Genomic DNA, 5,489 nt, shown 5'->3' on the forward strand with positions numbered 1-5,489 from the left:
AGTCTCCATTTGGTAGTATTAAGAATCTCGAAGACCACCTAGTAAAGACAGATCATACAGGACACTTATGTGCCTTTAGTTTTCCATAAAAAACTCTGCAGAAAATGTTTTATAAGTTTCATTCAGATACCTCACAAAGATGGCTGATGTATGAAATGGAAAACGTGACAACTCATGTTAGGACACAATAGGCTAATCTTCACCCAGGATCCCTTGATGCTAATATTGGTTGCAAAAGGTGGAAACATGTTCAATCACCAGCGTTGGTATCCATCATCTCCCTCAGTACAAAATCCCAACTGGACAAAAAAACAGAATTGGGGGAAAAAAAGTACTTTGCACTGCAAAACTTGGTGAACAATTTGAAAGGGTAAGGTAGATGAAAGGTTAATTTAAGACACGTAGGAAGTTGGTGCAACAGGAAGCAGTTGAAAGCTACTTCACGTTCGGTGGCAAAAAAAAAGACATCTAATGAGGATTTGAGAGCCCTGGCACTTTACCTCAGCAGAGCGGGCAGGATAACGTAACTGTTGGACTTCTGAATATTCTTGTATCACAAGCTACAAAGGGTGGTGAGTGTAATATTCTTTGTATCTTAAGCGAGTAACCAAACATCCTTTATATAAGAATTTTTGAAAATGTGCTAAAACTTTGAGATCCAGAAAGTGTAAATAGAAGTTAAAAGGCAATAAAAGTTTTATGTGCATTACAATATTTTACTACATTAAAAAAAAAGGAAATAGATATCCTTCTCTGTGTGTATAAAAACAGAGATTTCTTTTTGTATTTGTACTTGTAGGAAAGTCTATTTTTGCGTCCTGAGTTGGTATTCTTGGTGGTGTTGTTTCATAGTCATTGGCACACTGCCTGTTTCACAGCTGTTTACTAAAACCTATTGCCCAACGTGAGCACCTCAAAGTGAGTCTGGCTTCCCCATTTGATTAGCTGTCGATCTGACTGTAAGCAATTGAAGTTCCTTCACGTTCAGTGGCAAAAAACAACGAATGAGGATTTGAGAGCTCTGCCACTTTAACACAGCAGACCGGGCAGGATAACGTAATCTGTTGGACTTCTGAATATTCTTGTGTCACAAAGTACAGAGGGCGGTGAGTGCATTATTCTTCCTATCTTCGGCTGATAATCGAACATCCCCTATATATTTTTTGAAAACGTACTAAAATTTTCAAATCATGAAAATGTAAATAGAAATTAAATCGCAATATTAATAAAAGTTTTATATGCATTGCAATATTTATTTTTAAAAAGGAAATCGGTACACTTCTATGTGTATGCCCACACTGAGAATTTCTGTCCATTTGTCTCCGGAATTACTCTTTACAAAGCAAAAGCTGGTAAGGAAATATCCCCCCAAAATTCAGCCAGTAATTGAATCGACCGTTAAATGTATGGGGAAGACAGGAAGTCTGCAGTCATATCTTGTGGGTTTAAGAACAAATTTCAGACAGATGAGGAGAGAGATTGCCTCAGTACTGAAACCATAAATGTGTTCTTTGTATGCGCATTTACAATTTTGCTACAAATAGCAATGAGAGGGAATCGATCACCCTAGAGGAAGAAGGGTGAAGGAGCAACAGCCTACATGGACTGAACATGTGCTGAAACAAGGCTCCCAACTAGTGTTCTCCCTTAATGCCCAGTTTTGATGGCTCATTTCCCCCTTTTGTAATTTTATCTTTGTGCACTGTATGCAAAAAGTGGTGCAGTGAGAAAGAGGTACATTTATATGGATTCTTAAATAATGAAGTACTCAAAAAATGTGAAGGGCACCTTAGGTTGCTATCAAAAACACAATATTTTTGTGCAACAAAGTTACACTCTATTGCTGCCATGTTTCCATCACTTTGTGACTTTGCCATTGGAGCCCATTATGAATGGGTTTAATATTAGAAATATATTAGTCATTAAACGATATTCTCATTTGCAATGTAGAGTTGAAGATTTTTCTGTCCAATTAGTTCCCATTAACAGGAAAAGGATGGACGCTAAAACCTCAGGCACTCGTAAAGTTGTCAGTGGCTTGGAAAGGAGCACAAATCTTTTACTTGTAATAATGAAAGTTAAGTGAATGCGCCAAGCAGCTGTGGCACACTTAAATTATAGAGCCAGCGCCGAGGGATGTTCCCGTATTAGATGCCTTGAGTCACCCAACTGCCGTCCTCCTTGGCATTAATAAAATAAATAATTTGAAGCAGAAATGATTGAAGTTATTATTTAATATAGTGAATCTCGCTTAAGAGCATCGCTGTATATAAAGGGCTAGAAATTCGTCCCGGGCGGTGGCGCAAAGCGGGCGGTATCGGATCGGCGGCCCGTTATACGCAGCACCTGATATTCAGTTCCCTTGCAGTCAATGGATCTGAATAACAGGCGCTGTGTACAACGGGCGGCTGATCGAATATCACCCAAGATTAATTTCTAGGCCCAAGTCTTTCAGTCTGAATAGACTTGCCTGGATGAGTGCAGCTCCAACAACACTCAAGAAGCTCGACACCATCCAGGACAAAGCAGCCCCCTTGATTGGCACCCCATCCACCACCTTAAACATTCACTCCCCCCACCATCGGCGTACCGTGGCTGCAGTGCGTACCATCCACAAGATGCACTGCAGCAACTCGCCAAGGCTCCTTCGGCAGCACCTCCCAAACCTCATACCATCCCAAATCCTCTACCACCTAGAAGGACAAGGGCAGCAGGCGCATGGGAATACCATCACCTCCAAGTTCCCCTCCAAGTCACACGCCATCCTGACTTGGAAGTATATCGCCATTCCTTCATCGTCGCTGGGTCAAAATCCTGGAACTCCCTCCCTCACAGCACTGTGGGAGTACCTTCACCACACGGACTGCAGCAGTTCAAGAAGGTGGCTCACCACCACCTTATCAAAGGCAATTAGGGATGGGCAATAAATGCTGGCCTTGCCAGCGATGCCCAGATCCCATGAATGAATTAAAAAAAAGACCCTGCTTATTTGATTTATGCAACATCAGGGCCAAGAGTTTCCACATTGGGCACAACCAGTGGTCCGGGTGCAAATTGCGCTCAAAATTGGGCTCGTTTTAAGAAATGGTTTTTTTTGGCGCAAGTTTCTGCTCAAACTTATTTGCATATCGCCGAACATAAAATCCTCCATGAACCAGCGCAATTGGGCAGTGTTTTAGAATTTAATTTTTAAAAAATTGCATGATAATATTCTTTGATGTATTTAAGAGTGGTAACCTGGTGCAGTTTATTAATACAGCTGAAAATGGGTTTATCACCAAAAATAAACATTTTTAATCAGAGTGTCCAGTCCACCACCTGTGAGTAACTCGATTTTAAATAATTGAAAATGAGTTTAAAAAAAAACTATACAGAACCATTTGCTAGTTACATTGGTCTACAGTGGTCAGTTTCTTCGTAAATTAAAAAAAACATTTTTTGAATCTTTTAAAATGTGCCTATTAGTGCCCTTGCGCCTAAAAAAAGCTTAATTTTAAGAGCCACCTCGAAGGCCTGAAAACGGGTGCAATTAGCAGAAACTTGCCATGGTGATTAATTTGATCTGGGGGCGTGGCCAGATTTGTGGGCGGGGCCGGCTTCTAGCGCGATGTTTTTTAAACGAGTGCAAAAGATCAAAGAAACTTGATTTGTGCAGGACGTACTTTGGGCTTAAAATTCCTCCATCTTTCGTGCTGGTTTGACCGATTTCGGGCGAATGGCACTGAAAAAAACCCAGCGCCACCTAGTGGAAACTTCAGGCCCTGTAGTATAACTTGGTCACAAATCATATTTAGCAAGACCACTTTTTGGAGGCTGTCTCATGCTGCTTTGCTTTGGTGCAGGCTGCAGTTTACCAACCGGAGAGCCTTTCAATCAGTTCTTAGCTAATAGTAGAATTGGACAGTGTTTCGATGAGAGAGTGAAGTAGAGCCAGCAGTATAACTGAGGTTTGCCAATTTCCTTTCCACACCTCAAAAACTCAATGATCACAACACCATCAGAAGTGTTTTCATCTGATACGACAGTGTTGCTGATGCTGAGGAGTTGGGGTTTTTTTTTGGTGATTTTTGTGGCGGTTTCTGTCTCATATGAGACATTACTCATTACAGTCTTGATATAAATGTAGATAATAACTCAACAGACACTAGCTGACTCCATCTAATAAAAGTTCTCACACGACAGAGAATGGAGGAATCAAAAAATCACACAAAGCATGCAAAGCTGCATAAAGATAACAGCAATAATGTTGCTGAATGTTCCAACAATCTTTGTAAATTTTGTATTATGACAGGAGTTGTGAAATGCAAACAGCCAGCAGGCTGGAATTACATCACTAAATTGTATCAACTGAGAAGATACACCTGCAACATTCACATTTATTGATATGAAAACAATACAATATCAAAGCATATGCATTCACTGGGGCATAAATCCCCCTTATTGATTAGAAATGAGGGCAAAACTGGGCCCCGGACAACAGTTTGATGAACCAGATTAAGAAGATACTGGCGGGCAATCAGTTTCACAGGAGAAAATGGTTTGTTATTTCAATACGCCATTGCAAAGGAACAATTCAACACAATATTGAATTGGTGAGTATTTGCAGGAACATTTTTGATCAGTTAACATTAGCTAGAAACATTTCAGTCTTTGCTGAGGTGCTAAACAATTCAGGCTTTATTCTCAATTCTATGATAAGATCACGAGTGGCATAATTATCACCCGATCTTTACAATTTGTACAGATTGACTTACGTGGCCTAATTTTTTTAATTTAAAAATTTTAAAACAAGGAAATGGCAGACCAACTAAATACATACTTTGGTTCTGTCTTCACAAAGGAGGACACAAATAACCTCCCAGAGATGTCGGGGAACATAGGGTCTGATGAAAGGGAGGAACTGAAAGAAATCAGTATTTGTAGGGAAATGGTGTTCGGAAAATTGATGGGACTGAAGGCCGATAAATCCCCAGGGCCTGATGGTCTACATCCCAGGGTACTTAAGGAAGTGGCCCTAGAGATAGTAGATGCATTGCTGGTCATCTTCCAGAACTCGATAGACTCTGGAACAGTACCCATGGATTGGAGAGTAGCTAATGTTACCCCACTATTCAAAAAAGGTGGTGGAGAAAAAGCGGGGAATTATAGACTGGTAAGCCTGACATCGGTAGTGGGGAAAATGCTAGAGTCTATTATAAAAGATGTAATAGCAGAGCACTTGGAAAGCAGTGACAGGATCGGACAAAGTCAACATGGATTTACAAAAGGTAAATCATGCTTGACTAATCTACTGGAATTTTTTGAGGATGTAACTGGTAAAATAGATAAGGGAGAACCAGTGAATGTGGTGTATTTGGACTTTCAGAAGGCTTTCGATAAGGTCCCACATAAGAGATTAGCGTGCAAAATTAAGGCACATGGGATTGGGGGCAAGGTATTGACTTGGATAGAGAACTGGTTGGCGGACAGAAAGCAAAGAGTTGGAATAA

General features: G+C 40.5%; 1 protein-coding gene across 1 annotated transcript in view; it reads left to right on the plus strand.

The window, feature by feature from the left end:
* Positions 1–277: 277 nt before the first annotated feature.
* Positions 278–5,489, plus strand: part of LOC147101793 (putative G protein-coupled receptor 82) — a 28,411-nt gene continuing 23,199 nt past the window's right edge. The window contains exon 1 of the mRNA XM_085965737.1: positions 278–572. The gene's annotated coding sequence lies outside the window, so the exon portion shown is untranslated. The remainder of the gene's footprint in view (positions 573–5,489) is intronic.

Source organism: Somniosus microcephalus, chromosome 23 (genome assembly GCF_052327205.1).
Source record: "Somniosus microcephalus isolate GS21.2 chromosome 23, FLI_Smic_1.0, whole genome shotgun sequence".
Taxonomy (NCBI): domain Eukaryota; kingdom Metazoa; phylum Chordata; class Chondrichthyes; order Squaliformes; family Somniosidae; genus Somniosus; species Somniosus microcephalus.